The sequence below is a fragment of the Pinus tabuliformis genome, chromosome 4_1 (assembly GCF_031772625.1).
Source record: "Pinus tabuliformis cultivar Carrire ecotype Pingquan chromosome 4_1, CPIR1, whole genome shotgun sequence".
NCBI classification, from domain to species: Eukaryota; Viridiplantae; Streptophyta; class Pinopsida; order Pinales; family Pinaceae; genus Pinus; species Pinus tabuliformis.
The window spans coordinates 905,302,297-905,323,131 of NC_142303.1; positions in this window are offsets into that span (position 1 = coordinate 905,302,297).

Below are 20,835 nucleotides of genomic sequence, written 5' to 3' on the forward strand. Positions count from 1 at the left end.
AACTAAAAAACCAGATCTCCCTATTAAACAGATCCCTAAAACTCCAGATGCTAATTATGAACATGAAATCCTTTGGTACTTAGAATTTGATGGTTCTGTGAAAAAATTAGGAGCAGGAGCAGGAGTCTGGGTGCACAATCTTGAAAACAAACATCGTGAAGGCCATGCCTACATATTAAACTTTAGATGCACTAATAATATGGCTGAATATGAAGCTCTATTGCTAGGTCTTAAACTGGTCAAGAAATTGGGAGCAACTAGAGTGCCAGTCCTAGGAGATTCTGATTTAATCATTCAACGGATAAAAGGGAAGTTCTTAACAAATGATCCCAGATTAAGAGAGTACAGAGGAACAACTATAGAGATCCTCAATACATATCTAGAAACTCAGCTTGCCAAAATCCCAAGAAAAAATAACTTGCAAGCTCATAGCCTGGTAACATTTGCCAGCACCTGTAAATTACCATTTGAACCAAATCATCAATTCACAACTGAGATTAGACACAGGCCAGCCATACCTGATAATATAAAGAACTGGCAAGTGTTTGATAGTGATAATAAGATCAACACTTTTTTAACCCTAGAAGAAGAATTTTCTAGCACTAACATAGATGTAGATACAGTTAGTGAGTTTGATCCAACAAATCAGACAAAAACAGACATTTTAGCAGAAAATGCAACTCAAATGCTTCATCCAACAAAATTTACCAAAAAGGAAATACATGATCTTAAAGAAATAGATGTTGGTGATATTATTGAAGGAGAATCTGAAGTTATCAATTTGAAAGACAATCATTTTCCCAAAGGATTAACTCTTTTCGAAGATCTCTTTGATTTCAACGATATTCCAAAAAAACCCAAGATGGAACCTCTAAAAGAAAACATTGAAGACTATAACATAGGAACTGAAGAAAAGCCAAAAATGGTAAAATTATCCAAATCTTTGCCCCCTGATCAAAAACTTAAGTATGTTGAACTAATCAAAGAATTCCAGGATGTTTTTGCCTGGAGCTATGAAGACCTGAAATCTTATGACACCTCTGTAATTCAACATACAATACCCCTCAAGGAAAATAAAAAACCATTCAAACAAAATCTCAGAAGAATTAACCCTGTACTGCTTCCTTTAATTGAAAAAGAAATCAAACGAATGCATGATGCAGGGATAATTGCTCCAATCAGATTTTCAGAGTGGGTGTCTAATTTAGTGCCTACAAGGAAGAAAATAGGAGAAATCAGATTATGTGTTGACTTAAGAAATGTAAACAAGGTTTCTTTGAAAGACAATTACCCTTTACCTAAGATGGATCATATTTTACAAAGGGTAGTAGGTGCTTCTTGGATTTCACTTTTGGATGGATTTTCAGGTTATATGTTAAAACACCATGGGGTACATTCAAATGTGTTAAAATGCCATTCGGACTTAAGAATGCAGGGGAAACCTTTCAACGAGCAATAGACATAGCTTTTGCAAAAGAAATTCATGATTTTCTGGTTATATATCTAGATGACCTGACTGTATTTTCCAAATCAAATCAACAACATTTAGATCATCTCAAACAAGTGTTTTTAAAGTGCAGAAGGTATGGTATTTCATTAAATCCTAAAAAGTCTTTGTTTGGTCTAGAAGAAGGCAAACTATTAGGCCATATTATCTCCAGATATGGCATCAGAATTGATCCTGCTAGAATAGAAGCTATTCTGCAAATACCCCACCCCAGAAATGTCAAAGAACTTCAAGCTTTCCTAGGAAAGATTAACTTTTTAAGAAGATTCATATCTAATTTGGCTGAATTAAGTAGATTGCTGAACAATATGTTAAAAAAGGATTCAAAGGTTAAATGGACAGTAGAAGCCAAACAAGCATTTGAAGAAATTAAAATGGCTTTGACTAGAACACCAGTCCTTACAAGTCCAAAGTTCGATAGAGACTTCATAATTTTTTCATTTGCATCAGAACACACTATAGCAGCTGTTTTACTGCAAAAAGATGATCAAGGATGTGAAAAACCCATAGCCTTTTCAGTAAAGCACTTAGAGATGCACCTCTAAATTACAAAATCATGGAAAAACAGGTTTTTTCACTTGTGAAAGCTATTAAAGACTTCAGAGTCTATATATTGTACTCCCATGTAATAGCCTATGTACCAAATGTTGTTGTCAAAGACATCCTGACTCAGGATGGAATTGAAGGCAAACGAGGTAAATGGATAGCTAATATATTGGAGTATGATATTGAGATAAAACCTACAAAGCTTATGAAAGGACAGGGATTGGCTAAACTCATGAATAAAATAAACTTTCAAGGCCTGGATATTAATGAACTGGATAATGAACAGGAGATGGCGACTCCACAAATCAGCCAGGTCTTCTTAGAATCACCTTGGTATGCTGATATAACTCATGTATTATCAAAACCTGCAAGCTCCTCCAGGGTTATCTAGCACAAAGAAAAGGTTTTTAAAGATGAAAGCTTCAAAATTTTGTATTTTAGATAATGCTCTCTTTTGAAAAAATCATGAAGGTATTCTATTGAATTGTTTAATAAAAGAAGAAGCTGACAAGGTTCTCAAATAATTTCATGTAGGGGACTGCGATGGACACCTTTACTAGAAATCAACTGCAGACAAAATCCTAAGGTTTGGATTTTACTGGCCAACCTTGTTCACTGATGTAAAGAAATTTGTCACTGCTTGCCATAAATGCCAAATTATAGAAGGCAAGACCAATTTCCACTGAAAAGCCCCTTCAACAATGGGGTTTAGACTTCATTGGAGAAATCCATCCTTCCTCTTCTGGCTAACATAAATGGATCCTCACTGCCACAGACTATTTCACCAAATGGATAGAAGCCATTCCTTCTAGACAAGCCAATGATATAGTGATTATAGGATTCTTAGAAACCAACATATTGTCTAGATTTGGATGTCCTAAAAAGATCATAACTGATAATGCTGTTGCCTTCAAGTCCAAGAAAAGGATAAATTTCTGTAACAAATACCATATCACTTTAGGCCATTCCACAGCCTATTGCCCTCAAGGTAATGGTCTAGCTGAGTCTTCCAATAAAAGCTTGATTAATATTATTAAGAAATTGTTGGAAGAGAACAAGAAAAACCGGCACAAGAAACTTACAAATGCACTATGGGCAGACAGACTTACTACAAAGAGATCTATTGGAACTAGCCCTTATGAGTTAGTTTATGGCATGGAGACGGTGTTTCCTTCATCTTTAGGAGTCCCTGTAATGAAATTACTGCAAGAAGCTCAGGTGGAACCCAATGATATTCAAAGGAGAATAAATCAGACCATCCATTTGCAGCAGACCAGAGAGTAAGTGCACCAAAGATCTCAAGTGTTACAAGAAAAACTCAAGAAAATATTTGATAAAAGGACCAAAGCAGAAGACTTCTACCTTGGAGACAAAGTTCTAAGATGGGATTCCAGGAGAGAAGACAAAGGAAAACATGGGAAGTTTGACTTTCTATGGAAAGGGCCATTTATCATCCAGGCATTGCAAGGGAACAATACTTACTTTCTGAAGAGCCTGGATGGTACAGAAATAGAAGAAGAATAAGTGAATGGTCGAATGCTGAAACATTACTTTGATCCAGTTTTTTAATGTACTCTAACTCTAACATGTACATAATATATCCTTGATAATGTCAAATTTTGCATTGGATAGTAACTTGCTGCAGTTGAAGCCCGAAGAGAAGGCCCTAAGCTTCACAAGTGTACTGTCATACATACAATAAAGTAACTAGCTGAAGGAGATTTCAGAGCATAGTAAAAGTTATTCAAAAGGCCATTTGACCTGTTGTTCTTGACTTTCCACCAGGGAAAGCCATCCCCAAGTGGAGCCACTGTTATACTCCTATACCAATAGGTGTCATATTTCATGATTGACTTGTTGAGCTCTGTAATATGTTCATTCCTATGCTTATTGCAAAGGTTTTCATATTATCAAAAATTTCAAAAAATGTAAAAAATGTAAAGAGGGTATGCCCCAAAAGAAAAATCAAAGGGTAAAAAAAATATAAATAAAATGGTCAAAAAAGTGAAAGAAATGAACCCTAAAGAAAAATAGACCAGGAAAGTGTGCAAGTCCAAAATGCCACTACTTCTTCATTTTCTGTAATAAGCATTGTGTGCAGCTTGTTAATTTATGCCACAATTGATGAAGAGCCAAATAGCTTAATCTTGGCTAGTTCATATTTGAATTTCCTATTTTAGAGATAGAGAATAAAATCTGACCAAACTGTTTAATCTTGGCAGATAAATAGATAGGTAGAGTAAATAAAAAGGAGCTCAACAGTTAAATCTGAGCCCTTGAATGTAATAAGTGCAGACTCAGGTAGGCTTACCATGAAAAGAAAGAGAAGATTGATAAGGGTTTGCCAGTCTAAGTGCACCCAAGTAAAGAAGGAAAAAATGCTAGGCTAAAGTAGGCAGGGTAGGTAGATGGTGTTGCAGAATGATACTTGTGATAGATCATGTCTCTAAATGTGTTAATCTTTATCTCTATCACAAGTGCAAGGCATACTTTATACTTTATGCAGCTCAAGCAAGACGAGGTTAAATAACTAACTCCCCTTCATACTTTTCCCTAATCATTCACTAATTTCCCCTAAGTATTCAGGTCTGTGAAAAGACTAAGTGCTTAATATCACTCATAAAACCACTCATTCCATTTCATAAACATCGCCTAAGTAAAACCCTATTTTACTTAGGAAAATGGCAAATATTCCTCATAAAAACCCTTTTTCATCCTAAGCCTAAGTTTAACTACAAAAGTCAATTGTTTTTAACTTAGCGCCTATTATCAATTCATTGTCATATTAACTTTAACATTGATTGTATAACTCCCACACCTTAAAACCCTTCCCATATTACTTAGTTATATAAAAAACCTCGATTTTTAATGTATCGCCGCCCCAGTTGAAATATAACCATAAACATCATTTAATGAGGATTAATAGGTTTATCGAAAATCAGTTAATAATCTCCCTACCGCGCGGTAATGGGTTTTATTAACCACCTGGGTTAATTAATAACCAATCCCGACCAATCAAAATAGCCCCGATATGATTAAACATTATTTTAAATACATCAGGCCCACCGCATAAACCCCTGTCATCTCTGATGCCTGTCCGCCATCCGATCATCTCCCGATCATCCAATGGCCTATATTGATATTGCGACCACCCTTTTGACCTCACGTTAACTCGCGATCGACTATCGGTTTTCCACCCATACCTCTGCCACGTGTCGCCCATCCGGGGTGCTCGCTCGCCCTCCGCTTAATACCGCCCAACCCCAAAAGCGGTGCGGGGTAAACCGCTTACCACCCTCTGCTGACGTCATCCTCTGACATCATCCCCCCTCTGCTGACGTTAGGCCGAGTACCACTTACGTCATCCGCCCAGTTGAATACAAAAACTCCCGCCAAACCTCAGTTTTTTCAAATAAACGATAAAACACCATATTTTCACTATAATGCATTGCGCCCCGCGCTCTCCTATAAAATAAAGACCAAAATCAATGTTCCAGTTCCTTAACCGCCACCTAACCAGAGAAGCTTCGCGGCAAGCTCGCAAACTCAACCGACCTGCCATTTTACAGTTTCCTCCTCTTTTGACATAGGTACCTTTAAAATTTCTCAATAAATGGCTATCAGTGCATCAATTACCATGACTCCTCCAGCAATCTCCACAGGACTCAACATACCAGCCACAGAGAGATCCATAGCTTCACTGTTACCCTTGGAAAAAGAGAAATTTCGAGGCTAAATACCACACAGGATGAACAAGGGTCAAAACATGTCAAAGAGTATCATATCACAGTCAAAGAATATCAGTTAAGACAGGCAGCCAACGCAGAGTGACTGAAGAAGACAGCTGCAAGCCGAATCCTAGGGCCTACCTCCAGCACATTCAACAAAAACAGAACCAGCACAACATCAGTTCATCTTTTCCCTATTTTAAAGGCTAGCTGTTTCTATTTTTTGTAAACTATTTTTAGTCATCCTAGATATTATCTCACTGAGATATTTGTTGTATAATTTTCTGAATAAATACCCCCTCAATTGGAGTATTGTGGGTGGATTCCTAGACTTTGCTATAATATTGACTTTTTGGAATAAAGAGCTATTGGAATCAACTATTGCATGGCTTACTGGATGAAGAATTGAAGCAAAGGACTTGTCACAGACTTCTTGAATAAACCACTGGAACAATAAGTCCTCTATATCTTTGTGTTTTAATTTTTTCTTAGTTTATTATATCATCTGTGTTTCACAATCTGAATGATAAAGAAAAGATTTAATTTCAGAATATGCTTGATTGCAATTTGTTTTCAAGTCATTATTGTTCTCTGTGTTTTCTTCAGAATTTGGATAAACAGTGAAATCTTGATTGCTCATGTTTCCTAATTCTTTTATGTTGATTATTTGCTAAAGAATACTTAACTGCTCCTTATCAGTAATCATCCAATTTCCCTCTTTAAATAGGTTGAAGTATCTTTAACTACTCTTCATCCAATTTGAGCCCATTTGATCTATTTCAAGTCTTTATTTGTTCCCTGTTTAACTACCTTTCTCTGTGAAACCATCATCTTTTAAGAAACCAAATCTAGAAAGCCATCTTCTTTGACTCCATTAGCCCAATGGACTGAACTACTCTATCTTACCTCTCTTCTCTATTGAATCTAACCACCCAAACTCAAACAAAACTCTTGAACTTCATAACTAGCCTAATACCTTGAAAAACAAAGCTAAATCATAAAGAGAGAGCCCTGTCTAGATACAGATTGGCTAGATTTTGTATCTAAAAGATTGATTAGTGGTTACCTCGGCCTTCTTTCCCTTTCTTACAACTTTTGGGAAAACCTGAGTGATAACACAAGGAAACAAGTGTTTCCTCTAAACTAGGAATGCAGGAGGCACAGGAAAAATGAAGACTTGATCTGGGGGAATTTGGATATAGTATCAATACCTCTCATGTGATATGCATTAGGCCTACCCAGGGGGTGTATATATAGCACCTCAAACTGGTTATTTCAGTTGGGCCATGACTCCTATAGGTGGGATTTCACTAAAACTCGTAAACCTCGCCCGAAAAATATATTTGTATTTATTTTTTCAAATTTTAAAATGTTGTACATGGATATAGTTCATAGGAACCGCATATGTACACATTTTTGTAGTGGGAAGAGTCACGTATGGATTTTGAAAAATATTTTTTTAAGATCAAGTCAAGTCTACAAGGGAAAGGGAACTAACCAGGCCCTACATGAGCATCTAGTCTATAGGAGTGCTAAAATATGTTATAACAGCAGGGAAGGATCTTTGATAGTTCTTAAATCAATCTTTAGCATTGTTCAAATTTTAGTTATGAACAGTTCTTTGTTGTTGCTGATATATATATTATTTCCTTTATGTTGTTGATTTCTAGTTCTATTTCTTTGCTACTTGTAATATATATCTTTGTTCTTTATCTTCCTTTCTTTTTGTTGCATTCCTTGCTACTATTGATGTCTAACATTTCCTTTAGCCTTATTTCTATTGTATCCTTTAACTTCCTCATCATGTGTGACTAATTCTTTAACTTCTTCTTTCTCAAAGCTTGATTCATCTTTAAATACCAAACTAGTCTTAATGAGAGGATATCTTTGATTATTGAGAATGTCATCCAATATATTGGTACTCTTTTCAAGATTCTAATATCAATATAGTTGGACATTAGCCTTTTCTAAATCATGGCTCAATGAAACTATCTCATCTTCTAGTCTCTCACAAAAATATTTTCATTCATTCAACTATTTTATCAATACTTTATTCATTATGTTGACTTCTCCTTGTTGGATCTTTTGATCAGTAATTGTTTTATTTACATCTTTAATATCTTGGTCCCTCTTTGAATCTAAATATTCTTCCATGGGCATGAGAATTATTCCTTCTTCATCACTACCAGGGATGCTCTCATTCTCTCCTTGAGTAGTATCTTGATATGTTATTGCTATAAGTTTATGTCCTTCTTCATTACTACTAGAAGTATATCTATTTATTTCTTTATAGAATGCATATGAACATCTAGAAGATTACATATCCTTAGTACCTGTCTTCTGGGATGCCTTCTTCTTATTATTCTTATTCCTTTTCTTCTTTTTATCTCCAACTTCATTTTTTAGATCATGATCAGCAGAATGGGCATCTATGACATGGGAACCCTATTTAAGTTCTAATTCATTTCTTCAATAGCAATCATCTTCAATATTTATTGGTTTTTGTTGATTTCCTCCTTAATACATACATTGTATCTTATCCATCATTTCTTTGGCAGTCTCACCATGTCTCACTTTATATGTGTCTGAATTTGATAATCATTTCAAAATATTATTCTTTTATTCTATATCATAGTCATTATTCACACTTGATAATCTACAGATAACCATACATTTAAATCAATATCTATTAAGTAGGTTGTTATTCTTACCTTCCAGATTAAATAACCAAATCAATTCAAAAATCGTATTCCATATAGTGTAAACCACTCCTAGTTAGCCATGATTCCTTTATATGTACCTTCTAGTGGTTAAGTTGTTCCTAAATCACTCACTTGCAGGAGGCACCAACTAACGAATTAATTCTCAGGCACTCACTTGATGGAAGCACCAACTCCCTGATGTGTTGGCACCAACCTGTAAAACCTTAAAAACCTATATTTCATTCATTTTCAAACTGATATCCATAGGTTTTCTTTTCATATTAAACCTTTTTATCTCTCTATGCTTCAAATCTCACATAGCCTTATATCACACAATATCACTCAACATCTTTATCTCTTTTCCTTCTTGATTATTCTTCAATTATGCTCAACTTCTATTCTCCAAGAGTATGGTCTCTAATATACTTGGACCATCCATGCACTTGTCCCTCTCGGCTCTCATCCTTACTCTGCTCTTCAACAACCTCTTCCCTTTCTCTATTTGAGTTCACTCCCCTTTCACCCACAAAAAAAAAAACCAATACTTCAATTTAGGCTAGCTAAATCCCCCCACTAGCACTCTCTCAATATGACAACATTTTGTTCAAATCCGTTATTCACACATGGTTCAAAGAGAAATTTCATTAACTATTACACAAGTCAAGGTTGAACTTAATTTACTCTTACGCAACTCAAGGATGAACTTAATTTACACTCACACATCTCAAGGAGGCACTTCTAATGGAAAATGAAATCAGCTACTATTCTGGTTTAGATTTCGCATTGCATGATTTGGTGTTATGTCTCATCCTATAATCTTTATAAAGAAAACTAATGATTTCAATCAATTGTATCACCTTTAATACTAAGTACCATGGGAAATTTAGATCCTTGTTCTTCACATCCTGTGTAGCCATTACACATTAATTCTTTTCAATAACACATAATTAATCTTTGGCGCACTAAACACCAAATTTTGGTTGTGCCACACCCTTAAAATTTTAGCACCTAACACATGAGATTGTGACCTAACTACCATAATCTTAACTTTCATAGAATAGAAAATATCCTCGCTCAATAGCACTCTTCCCATGTAACTTTGAGCCATGACCAAATTAAATGTAGAAGGGGATGATCTTCACATCAGTTCACTTAACCACTCCCTTAACCTTGAGTGCGTAGGCTTTATATGCTCGATGGATCAATCCAAAAAAATCATTAACATTGAAAAGTGTTTACAACCTACCCCCTTGGCATGAACCCAAAGATATGCTTGTTCATGAGTTCATGCCATGCTTATTTCATGATGAAATCACCATGCCATATATAATCCTCTGAGTGGTAACACATGTCACTCATATTTGGCCCACTTGACCACCCAAAAGGTCCAAAAATACTGACCATGAGTCACTCCACCAAATTTCCATGTCATTTCTCGATTGCCACTTCTCTACCACATGTCTCCTTATCATTGAACCATGTTAATGCCACCTGTCTACCACCTACCACTTTTTTACTAGTCCATGTTGTATATTTGTTGTGTCATCGCCAGCTATGAGCCACTTGTCACAATATAGAAGGGATGCCTAGGGACCATTAATTTATTGATTTCATTTGTTAATCATAAAGTGTTTGAGGCTCAAAATTTACGATAATTTCCTATACTAGAAGGACTTCTGTCTACCAAATTACTTTATTTCGCGTCATGCTCCATGAAATTAACATAATATTATGTCAATCAAATATCCAATAGCATGACATTAAATATGTGCACCTATTAATGAATAGTTTTACGTCCTACTGCTTTTGTCAATAGCACCACAATGCCAGCATCCATCACATTGAGTCTTCTATACAAGACCTTTGAGGTGTGTTGTATATAATTAACGACAAATTTTCCCATCTCTTGGACTTTATCTACCGCACCACCACACCATTACATCCTTCCTCTGAAACTCATTCAACTTAAAATTAGAATGACACAATAAGGATTCCTACCAATTATCACCTCACGTAATCAGTTTTCCATATGTAACCTTATTAGCGGTGCCACGTGTCACTTGAATCTGGCCCACTTGATCACCCAAAAAATTGAAAACTACCTACCATATGTCACCTTCCATGTCATCATGTTGGCATCACTTCCACCTATATTCCAACTCATCTTCCAATGCATCCATGTCATCCAATAGAATTATTCAATCTATCACCTGCCACATCATTTCTTATATGGAGGTAATTCCTAGGGTCCAATGTTTTTCAATCAATTCCTTCGTTAATAAAAAATGACCTAGACGTCAAATTTATGTCATTTATTAGTGTTGGAAAGGTTTTTTTCCCAGTCTTCATTATCCATCCATGCCTTTTATCAAGTCCCTCTATTCATAGTGCCAATGCACATTCCAACTTTCCTGATGATTGATTAGATTAACCACCATTCGATTGATGGTCATTTTTAATTATGTCACCCTCCCCCCCCCACACGTATGCTCGCTAGTTAACAAAGGGGGCAACAATCCATAATTTTTCACTTTTGTGACTAATCCTCGTACACCTTCTATAATGCACACCAATACTCAATCTCATATGCCTTTGATTCTACAGTCCAATATTTGATAGAAGGGGGGTATACAATTTTAAATCTTCTGGAACCAAAAGGCTTGGAACCCTGCCAAAATTCAAACCACCATAACTCCTTATCCCTTAGGAAAATTTCCAAGTTCCATATACTATTGAAAAGGTCTCTCAAAGGGATATCTAACTATACAATTTCGAATCAATAGTCCAAAAACACTATAATACTATGCAAACTCCAAAGAAATATCAGTAATGATTACCTGAAATCAATGACAACCATGACATTGTCCAACAAGCTCCCCGTGAACTTGACACTGCTTGACATCAATGACTACTCCTTTGACATTATTGACAACACTTCATGTAACATGATCAACATGTATGGTATCAATGGCCTTGTGAAAGGAAAAAATACTTTATTATATCTTTGTCCATTTTTATATAGGAATTGATAACATATCATGGGGATGTTAAGAGTAATACATTATTTAGTCAATTTGTAATTCTTGAAAAAAAAGATCTAGTTACAGAACACATTCAACAATCCTAAAATTTGAATCTTAGGGTAAAGAATATTTTAGAGGATAATTTGCTACACCTCCTTTTGAGAAACTTAAAGGAAAAAATCCAACATGAGGTGTGTCTCTTTGAATCTAAAACTTTATAGCATGCTTTTAGTATGGTAAGGAACATTGAAAGTAAAAATATGGATATGAGAAAATTGCTCAATAATAATTGTAGATAACATCATGCTCCATCTCCTAAACCAACAAGGTTGACATCTTAGGAAATGGATGAAAGAAGTGAAAAGGGACTATGTTTCAACCATGATAGAAAGTGAAATAAGGGCCATAAATTTGGTGAGAATAAATTATTCTACATATACTATAAATATAAAGAATATCAAGAAGTAAAATCATCACAAGGTTAAGAGCTAAAAGAGACTACTCTATTTCACATAGTGTTATCATTAATGAAAACACATGTCATTGATTTCAAAGGCACTTCCTAAGGAAGCAGTGGTGTCACCCATGATTTAGTATGGTAGCTTTATCTCTTGCATGTCCTCATCAAGTGAAGATAAATAAATTTGAATATTATTGTGTTTTTGTCAAGGTTATGATGTTCTAATGAGTCTATGGATAACATGGTTAGATAGTCCTCACCAAGACCTTTCCAACTATATATAACACTCTAAAAAACTCCTTGACGAGAATTTATGGCCATATGAAGACCAAAAATAGTAAAAAAAATAAACTATGGGGCAAAAACCCACCTACACAAAATTGGTTAAACAACGTGCATGTTACACATTTGTTACTGTCCCTATACTCCCCATTCCTTGATCCTAGAGGACCTCTACAGTGAACCCTAAATGCTTTCCCTTCATGAAGAAACTCGTATTGTGTCCCTCTTCATGAGCAGAACAATTCCCTTTTGCACCATTTCCCCAAAATCTTTTGTTTTTACCATTTTACAAGACCAACGCTAATGGCCTTTGTCCTCCTTGCACTGATATGCAGGGATTAACATTGTCCCTAGCACCGACCAGAGCGATTGATCTTTGTTCCAGTCATGTCGGTCCTCTTTTGGAAAGTTTTTTAAATAAAGAGTCGAAGCTTCCAGCTCTAGAAGCTTCGTAACGGAAGTCAAGTAAAAGGTTTGGCCGGATGGGGTTGAGGATGTTAGTTTGGGCTCCTTTCCCCTATAATTATGGAACTACCTCAATAGATAAGAACTTCTCCCATGAGAAGAGGATCCATCTCCCATCCATTCATCCTATATAAACCTCCCTTTTTCCCAAGCACAAGCTAGTGTTAGTGTTGAAGTGTTAATGTTCGTGTGCTAGTGCTAATTAAGTTTGGAGTAAACAACAAGCTATTCATAGTTGTAGCTCTCTATTTGTGTTAGGGAGAAGTGTGAATTTGGTTTGGAGTGAAGCCTAAAGGGAAGACCTTAAAACTATTGTTATTGAGGTTGTCATGGAATGCTAGCAAAAGTGTGTGGGAACCTGGTTTTATCGGAGGAGAACAGAAACGTCAAGACAATATTTGTAATATCTTCTTGATTCAATATATATGCAACTATCGATTGATTTCCTACGTGATTTGTCATCTTACATATTCATGGCTTAATGTTTCTTGGCTTGTTAAGTAGGTTGAATTACAATTTGTCTATTATCACGATTGTTGTTTGTTGTTGTTTACTTGTTTCAGGTGTTTGAAGAAGGAAGCGAGAGATAACTGGAGTGAGCAAGCAAGGACATCATAAAACGGGATAAGCATACTAATAAGTAAGCCCTCTTAATTGGTTCTAACCTAAGGAAATCTTCCATATAATGTATCATTTGTGGCTAGACCATTAATGGGCTAGAGGAATGTGTTTGTTTCCGCACTTATAATTTTACTTCACCACAAATTGGCGACTCCACTGGGGACACCAATCCTTTTTTTTGTCTTGGATTTCATGATTTCGTGTGAATGTTTGTAGTTCCAATTTTTCCCTTTGGTTCTGTTTCTTTTCTCTTGCTTACTGGCCTAAGTTTGAAATTCATAGTAGCACATCTAGTCCCTGTTTCAAAAAAAATTATTTTTTTTCTTGGCCCCCTCGATTAGCGTGCTTAATCCGTTGATAGTCACACTGATCAGCATGATATACTGAGAAACAGTCGCACCGACCAACCTCTGGCACTTGTTGTCAGTTAGGCAGTCGTGTCAATGCCTGTAAGTGAATATTAGGGTTTATCCCCAATCTTGGCCAGTGTGTTTTGCTCTCATGATTTTGACCCTATAAGCCTTTTAAACCATTTTCTCCCTGACTAGAGAGCTTCGTTTAGCTTGGTTTGTGTGCTTGCTTGGTTTAGCCCACCCTCTGATGTGTTAAGTCTGGCCCTATGTGAAGTTCTTTTTTATTTTTTTCTTTGAATCCCTCGATCAACGCTATTTTTGGCCAAACAGTCGTGCCAATCAGGCCTATCAGTGCTAGTTTTAGCTTGAAAGTTGTGCCAATCATGTCGATCAGTGCTACTTTTGGCCCAAAATTTGCTCGAGTCTCTGAGTTAAAAAAAAAAATCAGAATTTCTCCCATTCCAATGCTAATGTGTCTTGACCCTCAAACCCTCTTCTTCTACCCAGAAGTGACTAGGATGCTTTGTTTTCAATTGAATGAGTGAAAGATTCTCATTTGTTCTTTTATTTCGAGTGTCTCTTTTCTCTTTCCAAGCATAGATTACATTGCTTGGTTTCTCGATTGAAGCATTTATGTGTTTCGTTTGTTCGATTTAGGGATGAAGTTGCTTTTAGTTTCATTTATCATGCTTTGGATTTGATCGATGCTCGTTTTTTCAGAATTGTGAAATTTTCATTAAAGTACTTTATGTGAAAGATTCATTTTTCATTTTATGAAAAGAAGAACATCATTCTAGTTTACTTAAGCAATAATATTGCATTAGTAGCGTTATTGAGAAGCTAGAATTGTATCATCATAAGCATTGGAAATGAAATGAAACTTCTTGTGTTTTTATAAGAATATTAAGTGCATTTAGGAGATTTATTAGTGAAATATTTCATTCTTCGATTGTTGCATTAATTTTGTGTTCTCTATCTCTCAATTAGTGATAACTTTCATCGAAGACAAATATCTCTTTTATCATATAGCTGCATATAGGAGTTTCAAGATGGCAACGGTAGGGCCTTGTAATTGAAACCTAATTCAAGATCAACTATTAAAATTTATTGAATTAACCTAAGGAGCATTGAAATTTAACACTCACATTTAGTGGTCTAGGCTAGAGACATGTTCCAGTGTCTTTCAACCTAGTAGTTGTCATTCGCTTTGACACTAGACAGCACTAGTACAGACTTGTGGACCTCGTACCATCGTGTATATGAAAGGGAGACCCCACTAGGTCTACAATCCTTTCTCCATAGGAAGTCGAGTTGCCGCCTTGTGAACATGATACACCGAACACAACATTCGGGGAGATTGCCTGCCCGTACTTCTCAGTTCACCAGGAGGTATTCTGCGGTTCATGGTTACCTCGTAATCATTTTTCCTAGATTATCCAGATCAGTCATTTTGGTCTTTTTGACTCGTTAAATTTAAAATGTCATGGAGCACTTGTATTTTCGAGCTCGTTAATTCTGAAAGCAACTAGAGTCACCTTTCGTCCTTTTCTCGACTCCTAAAATATGAAATGGCAAAATTTTGTTTCAGTGCATTAAAATTAACTACCCACAAAATATTCCTAGTTAAAATTATCTTCCTTAGTAGTCCTTTAGGGTCAATTCCAGTGGCAACATTCCCAGAGTCTACCAGTCAAGGCTTCCCCTCGGATGGGAATCCTGGTCCTTTTCCTTCATAAGGAAACATCGGTGCTCCTTATATGGCAATGTTGTACCTCCCTGGCTTAACCATTGGTTTATCTGTCTGGTTATTTTCGACGTTGGTGATCCCAAGTGTCCCAACTCTTGTCCCACCATCTCCTTCATTCAAATCATGTCACGATGATTCTAAGGTTGGTCCCTCACCTTCTTTCCCCATTTCTTCACCCTCCTCTTCTACTTTGCCTGGTGAAAGTTTCAAATCTAGTAACCAAGAGGCTAAGAAGAAGAAGAAGATGACGAAGAAGAAGAAGTCAGATAAGCAAGAGGCCAAATGTGCAGCTATTTCTCTAAATGCACTTCCTGTCAACAAACCTTCCGATTCTCCAAAGAATTTCAAATTCCCTTGCAAGTTGTGTAAGGGTGACCATCTCCTTCGAGACTGTCCTCGCATTCCCATAATCTTAGAGGTATGGTCTCAAGACCTGAACCGACCATCCCCATTGACCTCTAGAGATCATGTTGATACTACGCCTTCAGCTAATGATGGTAAGAAGAAGGGAAATATTTTATTCCCCTGTAGGTTATGTGAGGGAGAGCATCTTCTTCACCTTTGTCCTCTTATGGATAAAGTTTCCAAAGTTTTGGAAAACCTTACATCTTCTCAACCCCAACTTCCTGTTGGTTATCACAAGCTTTCTTCTGACCCTCTCCCAGTTGGTAAAGAGATTGACTTGGATTCATCTCTTTCTCATCCTGCTCTTCCTGAGCGAGACTCTCTTGTGTCTATTCCCAACCAACCATTGGTCTAAAAGAGTGTCGACTTGGTTCCGCCACCAGTTTCTCACTCTGTCCCAGAAGAGAGTGGTGATCGTACTACTCATGTTCTTCTCTTCTCCTTAGATTCTCATGAATCAAAGAGTGGCCCTCCCATCCCGGTTGTTTAGGAGAGTACTTCTACTATTCCTTTATAGCATGGGGGCAATCATATGATACCCCCACCAAGTAGTTCTATTCTCTCTTTCGATTGGGGTCCATTGACTTCTTTCTGCCTCCCATCTTATGTGCCTTTCCAGATCAGAGTACAAGCCTATTATATGGTAATACATGGCACTATATTAGATGAAGTTGCGTCTGTTAGCATCATGACTTCTACTACTTGGAAAGCTTTGGGTTCCCCACAGCTTGTGCCTGTCACCCAGAATCTGTTGGCTTTCAACAGTGGAACCAGTGAACCCTTGGGGGTCCTTCCGAAGTTCCCTATTACTTTGGGAGGAAAGACCATATATATAGACGTGATGGTAGTCCAATTCCCTTAGATTTCAATATTCTCCTTGGACGCAACTATGTTTATGTCATGGGAGCTCTTGTTTCTTCGCTTTTCCATGTGGTTTGTTTTTCGCACGAAGGGAGAATTGTGACTATTGATCAATTGTCATTCATTGGTCACCATGTGACTCCTATGCAACCATCGTCCCCTATTGGCTCTTATTTGCAAGCAGTACCTTCCCTGCCATAGGTCAATTATGTGTCTACCCATTCCATCTCCACATCTGCTGATGATCACATAGATGGTATAGTACATTATGTACTAGAGGCATTGGAACCCGATCTGTCTATGGTACCAATTGACATGTATTCCTCCCAGAGCGTGGTTCTTCCGTCTAGTGAAGACCTCTTGGGAGCCATTTTCTCGTATGGTTTATGAACATATGTTATGAGGATAGTTCCTGGCCTTGTGTCAACCTCGTTAAAAAATCAAACAAAGGGCATGAGCATAGTTCCTTGTCTTGTGTCAAGTTCGTTAAAAAATGAAACAAGGAGTCTTGAGGATAGTTATTTTACTGTGTCAACCTTGTTAAAAAATGAGGCACCTCCCTTTTCCAAATCGAGTCTTTGATTACAATCTTGTAAAATCCCAGTCGAGTCTTTCTAAGATCTCAAAAGTGAACCATCATTCCATCCACCTAGTTGACTGAAATGAAGTTTGGGGGGCATGTACCTCGTTTGAGTCATTATGTCGGGGGCATGCGAATTATAGCGAGTATAGTTTTTCGTTTCACACTTGTGTAAACATGAAACTGAATCCAAGTGGAGTTCTCCACGATTCAAGCTTGTGTAAAAATGAACCCATGCCTAATTTACATCTCATGATTTTTGTTTTAATTAGCTAATTTCTGCTAGATGAGCCTTGGTTGTTTCATTCCATCGCCACCATCTCTTTGGTCGATCATATGCTTTCACTTGGTTGTTTTTCCTTTCTTGAGGGACTACAGTGATGAGTGGTTTTATTAGCCAACCTCTTGACCATTACATGTTTTGATAAGTTCCATCATTGCCGGAAGCAGTTGCTACCCTTGATACCACTCATTCCTCCAGGACTGAGTCACATTTCATCTTTTTTCTCAACTCGTTAAACTCATATGAAGAGTTTGTTGAGTATTTTTCCCTTTGACTCGTAAAAGAAAATAAAATGGGGGGTCCGCTTTCAAGCTCCTTTCCAACCCTTTAAAAGCAAAAAGATGACCGAGCCCTTGTCGTTTTGAACTCATTAATGGATGTGAAACGTCATGCGCCTAGTATAAGTTTACCCCTTTTTCAGGCTGGGATGCACTATTTACTAAAAAGAACCTCCTTGACTGAAATGGTCAAGCGGTTCTCTCAAGTATAATTTTCTACCTTTTCAGGCTCGAGAGACACAAATTTATGAAAAGGGACCATATGGAGTTTTATTTTCTATGTCATTTTCAAACTCTCTAAACATGAAAAAGATATCGAGTTACACCTTTATCGGACTCATTAAAATATTAAATGACATCGGATTCGTCACCATGATGAACATGAGCTTCTCCTTCCTAGGGCTCGTTAAACTTACTAGGTCGGATTCGTCTGAAGGATGAACTTACAGTGCAAGCATATGTTATCCCCTTCAAGCTTGCGATTAAAAAATAATTGGGGTACCTGCTAGAAATGGTGGGGGAAAATTTGGAAATCTAATCAGTTGTGTCGGCAGCTCACTCTTGAACATGACACTTTCTACTTCATGTCGGGTTGGGATATCCTCCTTTTATCATTGACCTTCCTGGATTGGACCATTTTTTTCCCTTCCATTTGATCTCTGCCACATCATCATGACCACCGATCCTATGGACCCAAAAGCTACCAAACTTCTAGTCATGTCGTTGATATGTTCAAGAGTTGTCCTTCTGCAGTTACACTTACCTATGATTCTCTGTATCATCCAAACTCGTTTTTCATCCTTTCGTCTCATGTGGATGATGTGGGAAACATTATGGCCCTCCTTTGACACGGTCACTTTCCGTCAACTTCAACTCATTATCTGGGAAGTTGACCGAGATACTCCCTTCCAATACCTTAGATCTTGCATTCCATAATGGCAAGTTCTTCGCACTTGACAACAAGTTCACATCATTGGCTTTCAATCGAGTGATTTCATGGGTGTTCGACTTCACTTCCTTTATTCACATTCCGTGGATTGTACTGATAGTACCTTGAGGACCATTGTCATTATTGCTGGTTTCTCTCGTGCTTGTTAACAGTTTACATCATTGACTGGTAATCAAGCGACTTTCTAGCATGTTCGACATCAACACATCTATTCACATGTTAGGATTTGTACTTTGATCAGGTCGTGTTGGAGTGCAAGACCCTGGGCTTAGATCATAAAAGTCCAGGTTGTGAAGTGATGTGACATGGTTACGTTGATATACATGTCTCTTTTAGATGGGTGGCTACGACCATACCATGAGTTATCATATGTGATCCTTTTCATTATGATCCTCTTTAACGAATGTATGCGCCCATACCTAGATCCATTCACATGATCATTCCCTAGATGGCTATGTCCATACCACGAATCATGTATCATTTAACAAAGTTCTCAGTTATGTATATGTATATGTACTTTCTTGCAGGTATTTTGACGAAAGACTACGGTTCCCCACACTAATTCATAAAGAATTTCATCTCTCACTCTAGTTTGGCCTTCATGCTTTAGGGGGCATCTGTTACACAGAATTTTGTCACTGTCCCTGTACTCCCCATTGCTTGATCCTGGAGGACCTCTACATTGAACCCTACATGCTTCCCTTCATGAAGAAACTCCTATTGTGTCCCTCTTCATGAGCAGAACAATTCCCTTTTGCACCATTTCCCCAAAATCTTCTGTTTTTCCCAGTTTACAAGACTGGCGCTAATGGCTTTTGTCCTCCTCATGCCGATATTGTTGTGGGGAAAAATGCCTATGCAGGACAATCCTATCCACCTAAGGTGTGACAGTGCCTTAGCAACAAATAGAGACAGTTATTCTAGTATTCTTCCTTTATGAAATAAGAATGAAGAGAGATGGATGGACTAACCGGTGTCTTCCGTTTGTCCCTCGATCCGGCTTCTCTTCTCTTTGAGAGCTCCCAGCTACTTGCCTTCTCGCTTGCCCAGCTTCAACAGGTTCCTGCAAGATCACAAGAAGGGAACACTACACAAAGACATAGATTCATATTCATAACTAGTTCAGGATTAGAAATAAACTAAACATACTAATGCAATCATACATCAAAGACACATCAGTATATAGGAGAAACCAAGATAGCTTTATTGATGAAATAACAAGGTTCAGGAGGAGATACAACCAAGAGAGTTCCAATCCAGCATCTCCTTCCCAGCAAATGAAATTCCTATCTTCACCTCCCTTCAAAGCATTAAGCACCCAATGATTCCAATCTCAAACCAACAACAATTCTTTGTAATAACAAAATTCCAGCCTCTAGATCTCATGGAGAAGAGATCCATATATAGATGTTTGGAGTGAGGATGAGTCAGCTTGTGATCTGACTAGTGTCCTCTCTCTCTCTCAGTTCTTACTTCCACTTGGAGACTAAGAGCCTCTTACTCATCACTTAGTCAAACTCAGCAAGGCAAGTGTCATGGAGGAAGATTCTGGAAGCTTCCACAGTCTTGACACCTCTCACAAGAGACCCTGACATTTGTCATTTCCCGCTCAGCGCACCCTGGTAGTGCTTTTACCTGCGTTGCAATGCAACTAGCCAGTGTAACCTCTGCATTTCAATGCAGGCAGCTAGTGGAGCTTCTGAATTGATCCTGAATTTACTTGTTTTTGAGCAGTTTCTGGTGGAGAACTTCTGTGAATTGCTGTGGTTTGTTAGCCTTGTTCCTCTAGGGGTAGGAAAAACATGTTTAGGGACTTTGGATCCCTTGGATTATGGAAATTTCATGCTTATAGCTGTAAGGCACAAAAATGTCTATAACAGTTGCCCCCTAAAGTATGAGGCCGTTTATCGGGTGAAATGCTTTATTAGGAGGATCCGAAGTTCTTTCATTGTTGGGAGGAGACCTGTAATACAATACAATACAATACATTATTTTCATACTTTTTTCATGATCTAGCTGAGGTGGGCATTCCCATGCTCAGCTTT